The 17,902-nt window shown below is 43.3% G+C and overlaps 1 pseudogene; it reads right to left on the bottom strand.

Annotated features, from left to right (window-relative positions):
* Nucleotides 1–616: 616 nt before the first annotated feature.
* LOC126164207 (5S ribosomal RNA) lies at nt 617–734 on the bottom strand (annotated as a pseudogene).
* Between the last annotated feature and the right edge of the window lie 17,168 nt (nt 735–17,902).

Below are 17,902 nucleotides of genomic sequence, written 5' to 3'. Positions count from 1 at the left end.
CACGGAGCGGCGCGCTGGCGAGCACCGCTCGACCCGGATTCGCGTTCTGAGCAGAGCGCGAGCGGCAGAAGTGTCTGCCGGGACGCCGGGCAACGGGCACGCGTCACGCGGAAGTGACGCAGCAGCAAGCGAGGCTGCCGAATAAGGTCGCACCTATACAGGGCCAAGCCAGACATTGCGCAGCTACAAACTCTAATAGTTCTGATCCCAATTCAGCCAAATAGTACCTGGGTAATCGGTTTCGGATGACCCACAATCACAAACCGTACAGTGAGGTGACAGATTAGTTTAGTCTAGTTATGTCATGTTCCGTAGATCATTTTCACGATTATTTTATCCATATGATGTGGAACAAGTCACATCACAAGACATATATACACACATGAATAGTTTTAATATTGATATTAAAAAAAAAGCGCTCCGTCTTCACGCCACGAGTGGCCTACCGGTACCATCCGACCGCCGTGCCATCCCCAGTGGAGGATGCGGATAAGAGGGGCGTGGGGTCAGCACACCGCTCTCCCGGTCGTTATGATGGTGTTGTTGACCGAAGCCGCTACTATTCGGTCGAGTAGCTCCTCAATTGGCATCACGAGGCTGAGTGCACCCCGAAAAATGGCAACAGCGCATGGCCGCCTGGATGGTCACCCATCCAAGTGCCGACCACGCCCGACAGCGCTTAATTTCGGTGATCTCACGGGAACCGGTGTATCCACTGCGGCAAGGCCGTTGCCGTTAATATCAATATTACTGGAATTTTTAGTTCTACATATGGAACTACATTTAGAGGTAGAAAATTTTTTGTATCGTATCTCACTTCCTTTTGCCCGACGTAGTGCAGCATCTCGACGTGAGGTGGACTCAACATACTGTTTGAAGTCCCCTACAGAAATACTGAGCCACGCTGCGTCCATAGCCGTCCCTGACTGGAAAAGCGTTGCCGGTGCAGGACTTTGGGCACGCACTGACTTCTCCATTACGCCCCACGAATGTTCGATGGAACTGTTGTCCGGCGATCTGGGCGCCCAAAGCATTCGTTCGAACTGTCCACAACGTTCTTCAAACCAATTGTGATTAACTGTAGCCTAGAGACGTGTCGCTTTATCATTCATAAAAGTTCCATCGTTGTTTGGAAAAATGAAGTCTATGAATGAGTGCCAGAGGTCTCGAAGTAGCCGAACATAAACATTTCCAGCCAAAGGTCGGTTCAATTGAACCAGAGGATCCGGTCCATTCTGTGTAAACACAGCCCACACCACTGTGAACCACCATCAGCTTGCTCAGTGCCCTGGTAGGTAGGTAGGTGCTTAGTGTTTAACGTGCCGTCGACAACGAGGTCATTAGAGACGGAGCCCAAGCTCGGGTTAGGGAAGGATTGGGAAGGAAATCGGCCGTGCCCTTTGAAAGGAACCATCCCGGCATTTGCCCGAAACGATTTAGGGAAATCACGGAAAACCTAAATCAGGATGGCCGGAGACGGGTTTGAACCGTCGTCCTCCCGAATGCGAGTCCAGTGTGCTAACCACTGCGCCACCTCGCTCGGTCATGGTGCCCTGGTGACTACTTTGGTCCGTGGCTTCGTGGGGTCTGCGCCAAACTCGAACCCTACCGTCACCTCTTACAAACTGAAGTCTGGACTCATCTGGCCATGTCACGGTTTTCCTGCCGTCTAGGGTCCAACGGGTGTCGTCACGAGCCCAGGCAAGGCGCTGCGTGTGATGTCATGCTGCTAGCAAAGGCACTCGCGTCGGTCGTCTGCTGCCACAGCCCATTAACACCAAATTTCGCCGTACTGTCCTACTGGTTACGTTCTTCTTACGTCCCACATTTATTTCTGCGGCTGTTTCACGCACTGTTGGTTGTCTGTTACCACTGACAACTCTACCCAAACGCCGGTGTTTCCGGTTGTTAAGTGGAGGCCGTCGACTGCTGCGTTGTTCGTTGTGAGAAGTAATGCGTACAAATTGATATTCTCGGCTCAATATTGACACTGTGGATCTCGATCGCGGAATACTGAATTCCCTAACGATATCCGAGATGGAATGTCCCATCCGTCAAGCACCAATCACCACTCCGCGTTGAAACTCTGTTAACTCCCATGGTGCGGCCACAACCACGTCTGAACTTTTGCACATGATAATCACCTCAGTACAAATGACGGCTCCGTCAATGCGCTGCCCTGCTACACTTTGTGTACGACACACTACCGCCACCTGTACACCCTATCGATAACCCATGACTTTTGTCACCTCAGTGTGCTGTCGTTGTAACTGGTACCACAAGCATCACATAATGTCATCAAAAAACCATTCCTATGAGTAATTTGTTAAAATTACTCTTAATCATATACAACGAGAAGGAGACACAGTTGTCTAGTTATTACTAGCTTAGCACACACTGCTTCGCTGACGGACACTATATGGTCGGGACACATTATTATTATTATTATTATTATTATTATTATTAGTTTTTCTTTAATCGAATTTTTATGTTGCCCACAAACTGCAATATTTTCTGAACTCTTCGCTCCAATTAAGGCGATAGAAAAATGATGTTTTCCTGATGAACTTCCCACCAAAAAGCGATTCTTGAAGCTGGAATCGGAGATCTTTGTTAGTGTTTCTGACTTCTTGTGTTGATATTTCCATAGAAACTTTTAACCTCTAAGACATATTTCTTTAGAAGTCAAATACCGATTTTCATAGATTTCGCTTCAAGAATGTTCTGATACCGACAGCTAAATGTTGTCATAAAACATTGATGTTGGAACTCTAAGAAAAAGCACAAAAACGTGTTTCTTAATTTATAATCAAGGAGCCAAACACAGCGTTTCGGAGATTTAGTTTCAAAAATTATTTCGTAATGACATATTTCGATAAAAACTTTGATCCCCTATTTCACCCCTAATGGGTTGAATGTCCAAAAACACAAAAATACGCATTTTTAAAATTTCTAAGCAAGAAGGGAAATACAAATTTTCTTAGATTTAGCTTTAACTGTTTTTCATAATGAAATATTTCCATAAAAATTTTCATCCCTTATTTCCAAAACCACTTAAACACGTATTTTTTTAATTTCTAACCTAGGAGCCAAATACCGATTTCCATAAATGTACCTTTAAAAGTGCTTAATTGCTATTTAAGTTTTTTTTTAAATTTTCACTTACTATTTCACCCCTTTAATGGCTGAATTTGCAAAAACGTTGAAACACGTATTTCTGTAACTTCCAGCAGAGAAACCAAATACCAGTTTTTGTAGTTTTGGCTTCAAAGTTGCCTTAATAGCGGTATTTTATGAAAAACCTTTCTTCTCCTCCTTCACCCCCTCAGGGGGGAGAGTTTCGAAAAATGTCTATAGTATAAGATCGACACACTTTGCTGTATAAGATCGACACCCAAGCGGTTCGGGATGGGCGATGGTGAGTCAGGCAGCACATTTCCTTCATTACATGTTACATTGCGATGAAGGGTATTGAAATTTGTAAAAAATAGTACAGGTCGCTGTGTCTCCTTCACCTGACAGTGTCAGGTTTTCCAAAACTGTCGTAGGTTGTTCCACGATAATTTCTGAGTATTTTGGTCCGAGAGACCCATGGTCCTCGGTGGCTCGTTGCAGAATAAGAATGTAATTACGATTCATTATAATTATTAATGAAAACCATCTCAGCTGTATTATTACTCGTTTATTTTGTTACGATCGGCTTCATTCGTTGAACGTCTTCAGGTTGCCGAGTTGTGCTGAAGTCATTACACAAATGGTCTGGCTGTTGTCTGTTATGTAAAGACCAAATCCAAAAGCACTGATCATAAACATTCTGCCGACCGCCTGCACAAGTGTGGCGAGCAGTAAACTACACACAACACGCCGTGTCTGCTCGCCGTATTTCTTCCAGGCGGTCGGCAGATTGTTTATGATCAGTGCTTTTGGATTTGGTCATTACATTACGTACGACAACCATACTATTTGTCATCACTTTAGCACAACTCGGCGACCTGACGATGTTCAACGAACGAAAGCGATCGGAACGCCATATATGTGTAAAAAAAAAAAGAACAACAAAAAAAACAAAAAACAAAAAAACGCAGAACGGAGTAGCACTGAATTCGAACCAGAGCGAGAAGAGTTGAGAGGGCATTATTGTCATCAACAGAAAGTTTCCTGAGTGAAGTCGCCGGAGACCACATGTCCCTTCTACCAAATTACGTAGAAAATATCTCTGAACAGTTTCCGAAATATTGCCTGTGGGGTTCGGATTCGCACTGGTGTAGCAGATTTCATCTTTGGGAGACAGAAGATTTATGAGTATTGTGTATACTTGTAAGGGGGTGAGAGTGGAGGGGAGGGGAGAACTATACACTTTTGGCATGGGATGGAAGCGCAATGAAACAAATATTTCGCGGTCGAAAGTGCTTCCGTAGATAACCTCTTAGGGCCAAAATACAAGACGATCGAACGAGTGAACATTCATATCTTTTTACTGCATACCGCATCCATTTTTAAAATGGCAGTAATATTGTCTTAGAGAGATATTATTGTTAATATTTTATATGAGTCGCAGCTGCAAGAAGATGTAAATGATTATGGTACAGGTCATCTTCAAATCTCAGTTGGTTGGTTACTCCGCATCATGACACATTCGTCGCCGTAAATATCCGTATCGGCATTGTAATATTGGGCAGGAGAGTGTCTAGGGAAGCCTACACGGCGCAGACAAGTACCACACTTGGTGTCCTGTGGAGTTCAGATCAGTCCACCGCCACTACTGGTAAAATTGTCGTACAAAACATTTGATCGCAATTTAGTCAGTAAATGAGAATCAGGGTAGGGGCGTATAGTTCCTGATCAGCCCGTGCACTAGCGTGTACCGCTAAATTACTTCAACGTTTCTTAGTGAGTGACCATAAGGCAACGTTGATGATCAGGCGATCTGGTGGGGACGTTAAATTCGCTCCCCCATTCGCACTTTTCGAGAGGAGTAGGCTGTGTATCGGAATAGTGTTTGACTTTATTCCTTAATATGAGGCCACAGTCGCACAAAGCGGGGCCAACACTACACAACACAAACACGGGCGACAGTAAGCCATTCAATACTGAAACTTCACGGTTGCTAAGAACACTAATACATTAATAAATGAATCGTGACAGTAACGCAGAATCTCCACCTTTCTCCCTCCGCTCAGCCAAGTACAATACTTTCTCTCACTTTTAGTAGTGGGCCAAGTGTTGCTACTGTAATATTCCTCTATACCTTCAAGTTCGTTCCATGGACAGGTAAGCGGACAAACGAACAAAATAACCACCCAAACACAGAACAGGATTGCGTAATAGTATTAAACATTTGCGGTGAGGTAAACTTTTTCTCACATCTGGTTCCCTCGTTTCGTGTAGCTAAATGTAATCTTCATCCAGAAGATGAATCAGAACTCCAAAGGACGCTTCTCCAAACCACAATATCAAAATCGAGTTATCATTATTTAAGAAAGAAAGTGGTTCCAGTTGTGTTATAGTCTTCAATGTTCTACAGTAATCCACTCCTACGATTGTGTGGCAGCTCAAATCTAAGGCGCAATCAAAAACGTTCTCTTTGAGGACGTTACTGCAGCGTATATGAAACTCAACGGCACTCCGATGCAGGTACAGAAGCAAAGACATATACACTGAGTCAAAGAAACTGGTACACCTGCCTAAAACCTTATAGGGCCCAGTGAGCACGCAGAAGTGCCGCAACACAACTTGGCATGGGCTAGACTAAAGTCTGTAGTAGTGCTGGAGGGAAATGACACCATGAATCCTACAGGGCTGTTCATAAATCCGTAAGACTACGGCGGGGCGCAGATCTCTTCTGAACAGCACGTTACAAGACATCCCAGATATGCTCAATAAGTTCATCTCTGGGGAATCCGGTGGCCAACGGAAGCCTTTAAACTCCTGAGAGTGTTACTAGAGCCAATCTGTAGCAATTCTAGGCGCGTGGGGTGTAGCATTGTCCTGCTGGAATTGCCTAAGTCCGTCGGAATGCACAGTGGACACGAATGGATGCAGGTGATCAGACAGGTTGCTTACGTACGTCACAATCGTATCTAGACGTATCAGATGTCCGATATCACAACAACTGCACATAACCCACATCATTACAGAGCCTCCACTAGCAGTCCCCTGTTAACATGCAGGGTCCATGGATTCACGAGGTTCTTCTCCATACCCGTACACATCCATCCGCTCCATACAATTTGAAACGAGACTCGTCCGACCAGGCAACATATTTCAGTCATCAACAGTCCAAAGTCGTTGTTGAGGGGGCCAGGCGAGACTTAAAGCCTTGTGTCGTGCAGTCATCAAGGGTACACAAGTGGGAAGTGGGATCCGAAAGCCCATATCGATGATGTTTCGTTGAATGGTTCGCACGCTGACACTTGTAGATGGCCCAGAATTGAAATCTGCAGCAATTTGCGGAAGGTTTGCTCTTCTGTCACGTTGAGCGATTCTCTTCAATCGTCGTTGGTCCCGTTCTTGCAGGATCTTTTTTCGGCCGCAAAGATGTCGGAGATTTGATGTTTTACCGGATTCCTATCATTCGCGGTACACTCGTGAAATGACCATACGGGAAAATTCCCACTTCATCGCTACCTGGGAGATGCTGTGTCCCGTCGCTCATGTACCGACTATAACACCACGTTCAGATTCACTTAAATCTTGATAACCTTCCACTGTAGCAGCAGTAACCGATCTAACAATTGTGCCTGACACTCGGTTATCTGTGTAGACGATGCCGACCGCAGCGCCGTATTCTGGCTGTTTACGTATCTCTGATTTTGCATACGCATGCCTATATCAGTTTCTTCGGCGCTTCAGTGTAGAAACAGGGTTAGTATGGCCCGCGAACGGAAACTTTGCGATCGCCCCTTGTGTTACAAATCGTCTCGCCATAACATACAGGATTCACGTGGACTTCCAGAGCCATTTACTGCCAGCCACATGGTAGATTCTTGTAGAACCCAGGTGATCTGCATGCCAAAGGCGGCTGTTAGAGGGGTAGCCATAATGTTATGGTTGATCAAAACCTAACTTCAATCAAAACACCACGCTGTTACAGTATAGAGGATGGAATTGAGAGCATGGCAAATTCAATCTCGATGGCGTGAATTCTCTCACGTTGACTGCCTGTTTATCTGGAGCTCGTACTCTCACACACGCCTCATTGGCTGACAAATGCCGCATAGCCGCTGCAGAATGAGAAAACGCCTCAGCTGCAAGCCGCGCTGAGAAAGGGCCACAGGACCGAACGTGAAATGCTAGCCACGTGTATAAAGTTATGTGTCTCTAGGAAACGGTAAGTATCACTGAGCGAAATACAGCTTTTTCTAAAATATGTGCTGTCTGATCTCATTTCAGGAAGACGTTGTGAACCGCACATCATCAGTAAAATACTGTGTCATCCCGTATGGTGTACACCGTCTACGTGCTGAAATCACATTCTTTCCGCCTGTAACAACTGTACGACCCTGAAAGAAGTCACTTTTTCCTGTTTAAGTGGCTACTGGAGATATTATGAGAAATAGGAAACATAACTGGAAATACGTAGCAAAGTAAATTACCTCTCTGTTTCACTGAACACGTCACGCTTGAAATTAATCCGGTCTTTCGGGCTAAGGAGACCGTTGTTTCACAGCGTAAAAAAATGCAGCAGCTGGCTGGAGCGGAGTTAATTACGATCTACGCGCTGGCCTTGTGCTCATTGTCCCTGCGTTGCCACAGCGACATTCCATTTGATTCGAAACTTTTGCGGAACGATGCGAAAAGAGCTGAAGTTGTCCTTAGAAAGTCGCGCAAAGTCGTCAGACGTTTTGCGTCGAGTGCAAGTTATGCCTCACTTTTTTCAGAGCAGTCCCAAGCTTCACTCGGCGAACAAGTGTGCTTTAGTTGGATAAACCTAAAAGGTCGGGAACAGCATATCCGCTGCAAACCAGACTGCTCCGTAGGCTTTCAAACCTCCCCTTAGAAAAATTAGTGAATTACTGTGCTGATAAACCTCTTACGTTATTTGATTTTCAAACAGCTCAGCAAAAGTGAACTTACTCAGACATTACGCTCTTTACTTATTCTGATCAACACTAAACTAACACACAATATTTTTAGCGCAACGCAATCTGACTTTCAAAAATCCCTACAAAAGAATGACCTTTCATGAATCACTTACCTCACAAAAATCTTCGTTACTCGAACTACTGCAATGCAGCTAGCGCCAATACTGCCAGCTAAATAAAAGATTCAAACTACTGAAGGCACTAACTACTGATAGGCATAGTTAGCAAATGAAAGATTTTGATAGAGAACAAACACTGTATTTACCTTAATAATATTCAAAAGTCATCATATATATATCAGTTCATGATGTACAGTATTACAAATTTACTCTTTATGATGGACACACGTCCAGATCGTCCGCTCTCAAAACTCCTCCATCTCTCTCCCCACATCCACCACTGCTGGCGGCTCACCTCCAACTGCGCAACGCTACGCGCTGTTCACATCCAACTGCCCAACACTACAACAGCGAATATTCCAATAATGCCAACGAGCCACAGACTGCACACAGCACAGTCAGTGATTTTAATGCAGAGCGCTACGTGACGTTACCAACATAAAAACCTAAACAACCTACTTACAGCTTAGCCACTGAAATTTACAGCCAGAATGTTGCCCTCACGGATACAAGTCGTACGGAGTGTAAGAAGCCCTGTAATCTGTATTATTTCTGGTTTGGGACCAGGTAAGTCGTAGTAGCCGAGGTTTCATCTTATCCTGGAGCTTCCTAAGACTAATGTAGACAAATGCTTTTGTCTTTTGTTGTTTCATGTGATTTCAGGAAATTGATTAAGGTAAGTATCGCGATGGTTCGTCTTTAAAAGGGCACCGCTCCATCTCTAGTGACCTCGTTGTCGATGGGATTTAAACGATGATCTCCCTTCCTTCCATTTTAGTTCATAATGCAAGCGAAACTTAAGTAGTAAACCAATTCATTAAGCATATCAAGACTCCACTCTGGAATAGTGTTGTATATAAACATACTTAGGATTTCGTATGGAAACTTTGGACTGCTTTTCTGTTCTGAACTGTTACTCGTGGCTGCACTGTCACATCAGTGGTTTTGTTAGCATGAGTTCATACGCTACTATATGTGCGACAACATCAGCTGCCCTCGCCGACCGTAGTGGTCGAGCGATTCTAGGCGCTACAGTCGGGATCCGAGCGACCGCTACGGTCGCAGGTTCGAATCCTGCCTCGGGCATGGGTGTGTGTGATGTCCTTAGGTTAATTAGGTTTAAGTAGTTCTAAGTTCTAGTGGACTGATGACCTCAGAAGTTGAGTCCCATAGTGCTCAGAGCCATTTGAACCATTTTTTCAGCTGCCCACACACGTGTGCCTGTTCGGGTGAGCATGGCTCGTGATGTGACTCCACGCTCCCCTCCCTCCCCCTCTCCCTTCCCCCAAGCTGTCACAACGCACGATGCTTCGGCATGCACAGCGTCACTGCCGAGCAATGTGTACAGTGTGTACACAGGGGCGTAGACAGTAAGCGCGTTTATGCATTGTGCTACTGAAGCAGCTATACGTAATACAACATCAGGCAATAAATAGTGTGGAGGTGTGGATTAATCACACTGAAGATTGTATAATCATCGCATTCGTTACTCTAAATCGTACCACGAAGTGCGTATCAACCGAGTAAACAATTTCACAAATATGATAAATACCTAAAGTGAAAGAGTAAATAGCTTCTGCAAAGAGTAAATATTTTTCCATTATTCGCGTAATACTCTTCCAATCAGTAAGCATCTTGTACTACACATTTGGTAAAGTAGCCTATGTTATTACTCAGAATTCAAGCTACCTCCATATCAAATTTCATCGAAATCGCTTCAGCAGGTTAGTTGTGAAACCGTAACAGAGTACACTCCGCTGCAGAGTGAAAATCTCATTTTCGTAACAGAGTTACTTTCGTATTTATAACATTAGTAGAGATAAAACTTTCAGTTACGATATCTTTTTCCCGTGATCCGAATTTTATGACATGAAGCCTTTACGGTGTCCCAAGCTATAGTCAAGTTACCTGCGAAAACGCCATGAAAATTCGTCTAGCAGTTTCGGAGAAGCATGTTTGAACAGACGTATACGACAGTTTTACAGTTTTATTATTAGTATAGATAAGAGAGAGTGAGTGGACAGGAAGAGCCTTTCTGTAGCTCGTGAGCAAATTAGGCTAACTGTGTGACAGCGCTGCAACAAGTAGATAACGAGACAGGTGCTGCAAAAGTCAGTTTTCCTATTGATAGCGGAGTGAAAACACAGTGGTCAGTCTACAGCATAGTACCGACGAGGTAACCGACACGTTTCTTTCGTGGAGTTGCAGGAGCACTAAAAAACGCCAACGTGACAAATCCGGAAGCCTCCCTCGTTAAAGAATTTAAAAACTGCAGTTCCATCTACCAGTATTCTTACCACTCTGACTGTTCGATCTTGTACATAACTTGATTTCTGTATAGGAGCAACTGTACGTGAGGCATATGTGAATGCCAACCTACTTGTTGCTTCACTGAGTGCTGAAAAGGTCTCCCCTAAATCCTGTCCAGGTTGACAAATTCTTCACGTTTATTGAAAGAAAGAAGAATACGAGAGTGCTGAGAACGAATAATGGCAATGCTGTTTATTCCAATTAATAAGCTAAATGCATGTACGTGAAAACACCAGTAATAATCTTGTGGCTAATGTCAGATAACTGTGGCGAAATGCAGGAAGACAGGCAGAGGGTGACGTTTGAACCAAGACATGAAGAAATTAGACGTATTCTGCATAAATAGGCGGCAAGAACGGTTATTGTGTGAGTTCAAGACTGCCAAACAAACACTGGAAGGAGTCACAGCCGTCAAATACCTGAGAGTACACATGCGGAGCGATTTAAAGTGCAATAACGACGTAAAATTAATCGTAGAAAGACAGGCAACAGCCTGAGATTTATTTTAAGAAGCCTCAGGGGGCAGCTAACAAAACCATCGTTCGAGTGATACCTGCAAACTACTTTTCAGTCTGGGAAATTTCCCAGATACGACTAATAGAAGTAACAGAGAATACCCAAAGAAGAGCAGCGCGTTTCGCTACAGTTTAATTCAGTAAGCGCGAAAGCATCACGGAGATGCTCCAATGGCAGACGCTATGAAAAGGGTGTTATGCATGACGGAGTGGTTTACTGTTAAAATTCCAGGAGTGTTGTTCCTCTGAGGGTCAAGCGACACACAGGTGTACCGGGTCCAAGTGCCGATGTTTTTTATGTGCTGCCTTAATACGTACACACGTCAGAGTGTTGGCTGTTTTTCTCTCTGTGGAACAGTCTTGGCACAAACACGTCACGAACCTCACCACCCGAAGTTTTCTGCATTGTCGTATTGCACTACGCATGTCTATACTAACCGTTTTACGTCCACGCGTCCATTCTTCAACACCTGCTCTTTCTTTAATGACGTGCCACTCCACATATACTCGGAGGACTAAGCAACCTAAAAACATACAACTTGTAATAGTAATAATTATTAGTCTGCAAATGACGTATCGTTGATGTGATGTTGTTCAGTACACCGTCCTCAGTTAGCAATAGAAATATCTGCAGTTATAGCAATTACATCCCATACTGCTTCCTACAAATTATATCACAAGAAAAGGTTCTGAAAGCAAAAATAGAGAGATTCGTGCTCACACGGAAGCTTACCAACAGCCGTTGTTCTTCCCGCGCACGATTCGAGACAGGAACTGTAATGGTAGGAAGTGACAGTGGCGCACGAAGTACCCTCCGCCATACATCATAAGGGGCTTGCGCAGTATCCACATAGGTTTAGAAATCGGTAAATGGTGTAAAACAATTTTTAAAAAATATAGGTGGTGATTTGTTGCTAAAAATCTCGACTGATTAATAATTTTAATGATTGAAATCGTAACTAAGGTGACGATGGCCGGCTTCGGCCTCGCCGTGGCCTCCCGCTCTGTCAGTACTCCCTCGACATCGTCCGCAGGCGTTTCATTAGGCACCTCGAGCGCAGATCGGCTCAAGGCCGGGGGACCGTGTATCACCGCGGCGCCGGCGGCGCGGGCGGGGGAGGATTAGCATCGCTCACCTCCGCCGGCCGCCCTGATTGGCCACTTGGTTGGGCGTGGGCGGCGCTGCAATTAGAAGGGCTCCGGCTCACTCGGGCCAGAGCCGCGGCCCGCCTGTCGTACGAGCTGCCAAGTGGTGCTCCGCATCCCCGTCAACTGCTGCGCACAAACCGGTCCTTGAAGCGCGCAAAATAGTTGTTGTGCCACGATATCTTCTTTTAAAGCCACATTTTTGTATTCAAAATGGAAGAAATCGTCTTATACTGAATGATTAGCTTTAATGTAACAACTAAAATAGCCTCTGACTTTCACAAGTAACAGCTCCATTCTGTCGATTATATTGTACCGTCTTAACTTACCTTTCATCCAAGGAAAGAACATGGTAAGTTACTGGATATACTGATACGTGCGAACTGTTATGCACTTATTCCGACCGCATAATTTCTATGGAAACACCAATTGAGGATGCTTAAGGATATTCGTGTATTATGTCCCGAAAATCCACTTCCGTTATCGAGACATAAACTCGTCTGATTGCATACTGGAAGTGCCAACGAAAAACTTTTGGAGGGAAGACTGAAACAGTGTGCAGTCCGCCCCACTACTATACGGAGCTGTACGAAGAAGCTGAAGTGAATCAGAAGTGGAAAAGCCTGTACTAACTACGGGGAAAGCGTTGTGATCAATAACGCAGCAGGTATTCGGATTTGTGTTGTTGGTCTATAACTATGTGCTTAGTTTTTGTCTCCAGAAGACTTGTCAGTATAATTTTCAATTATCTTTTCGCTTTCAGGTTCCTTACATATCAGGTTTTGCAGTATTTTCGACACAGCTTCTTGCACGGCAGAAACACTGCGACCTTTCCTCTATTGTTTTAACCTGACACGGATCGTAAGCACTTGAACAGTATTTCAGTATAGGCCGTACATGTGCCTCACATACCATCTGTATCACACACAAAATGTTGGTTACGATCTTCAAGAAATGATCCGTAATTTGATTTCACTACGATTAAACCTATGTGATGATTCTATTTTACATTCCTGCGCATCCTGTTCATGTTGTCTTCCTTATTTCAGCTACGAGGCTTCCTGAGCTGACAGAATTTGGAACACTGGCAGAGTGCCTTTACTCATCACTATCACTCATTATCACCTGCTGCGCTATCAGTGCTGCTTGTACCTTTCTATTTTCGATTCCATTTCCCTGTTTTGATATATATCAGATTTTTTATCAATTTTATCATGCCAGCGTTTGCTCTAAGACAATTCTACAGCGAAAGAATAACTGCAAAGTCAACGCTAACTTCGTAAAAAGAAAGAACATCCTGGTACTTGTCGGAGGCTAAGTTTCAACTGTTTTGATTGCATAAAAAGTTCAGCCTTTCGTATCTCCTGCATGTGTTGCGTAATGAGCGCAAGAGATTAATTTCTCTCTCCTCTTTTGCACTGTTGACACAAGGGTAACTGGGTAAAAATTTCGTATTTCTTCCTCATTTCGAATCGGAGGCTCGCAATATGTATTACTGTGGCTGAGCTCGGTTTACAGTCTTTCCGAATCCTTATGCTCGAAGTACGTTTTATCACAGCAGCTTAACAATCAAGAGGAGGTGATCAACGTGGACTACGTCAATCTCCCGGGATACATTCTAAACCTCTAACTAGGGAAATCAGACATTGACAGTGATCCGTCCATTAACAAGACGTCCTCCGACCTATGATAATATGCGTCTTTACTTGTAAAGCTGAAGAGATAACAGACGTTCATATTTTCCTCTAGAAGAACCAAGTTTCCCAAGATCGCTAGTAATTATTTTCATTACTATTGGCGGTTTCGACAGATCTGCGATATCATCATCCGATCTTATAACATCGTTAGACATAAATGCTTTTTACAACACCGGAAGTCATAAAGTGAAGATGTGTCATATTGTAATAAAATGTGGCAGGGAACATCAGCACATTACAAATAAAATACCACACAATTAAAATATACATATCATGCTGATGCCCCAGCGTGACTCACTTGACATCGCAATGACAACTTAGCTAGCACAATATTTTCACAGATAACATGCTGGCTTAGATCTTCTGGAAATGAAAGGATATTTGTCATTTTTATTTTCGCAACAACTGAACCTGAACTAGCATGCCACTTTAAAAACAGAAAGAGGACATCATCATCATCATCATTATCGCCGTCGTCGTCGTCGTCGTCGCCATTATCATCATCATCGAAGATAAACGTATGTCTTACCTCCGAGAAAGTGTACCGAAGCTCTTAAGTCAAAATGGGAGACCATAAATAACCACACAACAGGGCTACTTTTGATTTACGTACTGTGACAGTGAATTTGTGCAACAAATGGAAATTTCACAGTGAGAACATAAGTTAGGAGAGTGAGACTTACAAGACACAGATATAGATATATAAAAGAAACGTTATTTTACTCGGAACGGATGAGCCTCCAAGTCACAAGCCATTATGGCCACGATTGATTTATGAGTTGTGGCTGTGACCAACAGTTAATGAACCTGAACTTCCCTAATACCCTGTAAAATGATGCCGTTCCATTCTCAAAGAGCGACTTCCTGGGTCACTACCCACTATGAACACGGCTGATTTACGGTTATGGCAAGTGGGCTGCGAGGCGGTAAATCGGCTGAGACTTTCCAAATAGCCTGTACTTTGCTCTCCCGACTCTACTCAACCGAGATTCGCTGAAAAAATTAATCCACTATATTTTTATACATGAAAGAGAAAAGGCAGTCCAGAAATGGTACTTGACTTGCAATTAACATTAATGCTATGCAGAAGTTGGTGAAATCACTAAGTAGAACTACACGACAGAAAAAGTTCCTCTCCTTATGTTCTTGTTGACCATACGAAGTTTTTCATGAATGCCCGTCAAAACGTTTGTTCTGCTTGTTGCGTATGTAATATCGACTAACTGCTACTCTCGGTGACAGATAATGGGTGCCACAGCACACACTGATGAAGCGGCTGAATTACAAAAATTTGGAAAAACCAAACCATCAAGGGAATGCCATTTATGGCTCTACCTTCTTTGAGTGGAATTTTACCCTCGTATTCCACTTACACGGCTCTCATTGTGTGCTATGGCCTCTATTACTTATTCTAAGGAAAGAATCATTTTATTTTATGATCAAATGCCTAAATCGATGTTGTTACTTTGCCTGATTTGGTGTTATGTTTTGGTAATTCGATGTTATTTTCTGCAAAATTAGTCATTCTTCGAATAATTTGGTGTTACTTTTTGCTAAACTCAGTTGTCACTTTTTTCATAAAGTCTGTGTTGTTTTTCCCACAATCAGTGCACCTTTTTGCTAAATTTAGCGCTGATTTTGCCAACTTCAGTGCTGTTATTTTGCCAAATTTGGTATTATGTTTTCACCAATTTCGTTTTAATTTTTTGCCAAATTCCGTACTTTTCCACATTGTTTTTTTTTTGCCGAATTCGGTAAAGTGTCTTGCCAAATTCATTGTTTCTGTCAAATTCAGTGTTTTTGCTTAATTCATTGTTGTATTTTTGGAAAATCGGAGTTATGCCAAAACTACACGCTATTTTTTTATTCACTTTAGTGCTATTTTCGTCACCATATCAAACTTCATTGCACTGGAAACAAACACTCGTTTTAGGATCATACACAGTAATTATCGAAGGCTTCACGCATTGTTCACTTGACTGCCAAACGCGTTTCATCCAAAATCTGTCTACAGTGCTGTACTTCGTCTCACACCTACTGCGCAGTAGTGTCTGTTTCTTTAGACGTTTCTTGACAGTGGCTGTATTGGTGGAGGATCTCTACCATCATGAACTGTTCTACTGGGTACATATCTTTCTTTGACGAGATAAAAAGTCAAAATGCAGTTTTAAAACTCAGTAACTATCGGTTACTATTAGTAAACTATCACACCAGAGTTATTGCATTTTTACATGCGAAATTACAAATTACGCGATATCTCGTAAAAAGAGTCGATTTCGGTATATTTCGCGTTAAACGCCCTAATTTCGCGTTATTGTTTACGCGAAACTTTCCTGTCATTATTTATTCCCGATCATGAGAGTAATTTGAAATTACAACTGCAAACAATACAAGATGTAATGACAACGGAAAAATACAGCCAAGTACAAGATACAGTTCACAATTCACGTTACACACTCCTGGAGACTCTAGAGGCGACTTAGTAGATCAACTCTAACAGAGGGATCCGTGTCCGGAAACGCTTCCAGCGACGCTACACAGCGTCGAAGTTATGGGCGCCGACGCCTGTGAATGTACGTATATACAGGGTGACTGCGTGATGATGTTACAAACTTTCTAGGATGATGGAGAAAGATGAATGTATCAGTTTGAGGTAAGGGTCCCTGTACCGGAAACGAACGAGTCGAAATTTAAAAGCGACAATCGTTCTGATACCACTGACAGTGGAATACATAAAGCGGTACTGTTGTTGTTAAGAATGTTTCGTATGCTGCTTTCATCAGTAGTAGTATGGACCTAAACAAGGAAAAAAGTCTAATAAATATGGACCCTAAAATGCATACCTGTGGAGGTACGAGCAATTGTTCTTCGTCATTACTGTGAAACACATCTCCTGTACTGAACAAGTGCCCGTAGCTCTTAATGTTTGTATTTTAAAGCACACTTTTACTCGGAATTTTGTCTTGTTTTGGATCATACTACCTCCTCTGACAGTTTCCTGTTCTACAATTTTAGCAACACAATACCAGTACACGCATTTCATTGTCAGAGGTATTAGAACGGGTTTCATTTATAACTTTCGACTAGTTCGTTTCGGATACGGGGGCCGTTACCTCAAATTTATACGTTTATCCTCCTTCATAATCCTCAGAAGTTTGCAACATCATCACGGAATCAACCTGTGTATTATACATACATTTACAGATACCGACGCCTATAACAATGACGGTCTGTAGCATCGTTCGATAATGTGTCCGGACATGAGTCCATATGTAAAATTTGATCTACTAAGTCGCCTTTACAGGCTCTAGAAGCCTGTAACATGGTTTGTGAAATACCTTGTATATTTTCAGGTGCATGTGTGCAGTCCTGACACATACTGACGTTGCAGGGGCACGGTACCGAAGCACGCCGCTGCAGGAGGGGAAACAAAATGCCGCAGACCGTTGATAAAGTGCCGTGTAGTAATTCCTATTCAGTACCGGTAGAAAAACTGCAGCTCTCTCAGGTCATTCCAGACAGCCTCCTTAGTAGTCTCGGTTGGCGTGACACAGCTGCAACATCCGCGCTGCTGCCGAAAAAGAATTACCGTACCGGACTTTATCAATGGTCTACGCCTACGCCGTTTTGGTTTGCACTTATTGCCCTGGAATTTTCCCGTGCACCAGGACTGTAGATATGATGTTCCTGGAAACGAACAAACAAATAATTACGTATCTTTATTTTTTCCAGTTCACAATCGAAACTTTGTGACTACCTCTCGTAGAATATGTATATAATCATAAGCGGAACTATTGATTTTGAGCGGGCCGTTGTGGCCGAGCGGTTCTAGGCGCTTCGGTCCGGAATCGCGCGACCGCTACGGTCGCAGGTTCGAATCCTGCCTCGGGCATGGATGTGTGTGATGTCCTTAGGTTAGTGAGGTTTAAGTAGTTCTACGTTCTAGGGGACTGATGACCTCAGCAGTTGAGTCCCATAGTTCTCAAAGCCATTTTTGAACTATTGATTTTCAAAAGCTGTATGAAAGCTGT

This window comes from Schistocerca cancellata, chromosome 2 (genome assembly GCF_023864275.1).
Source record: "Schistocerca cancellata isolate TAMUIC-IGC-003103 chromosome 2, iqSchCanc2.1, whole genome shotgun sequence".
Classification (NCBI taxonomy): Eukaryota; Metazoa; Arthropoda; class Insecta; order Orthoptera; family Acrididae; genus Schistocerca; species Schistocerca cancellata.
The sequence above is the reverse complement of the archived record's forward strand: the minus strand, read 5'-3'. Positions and strand labels throughout refer to the sequence as shown.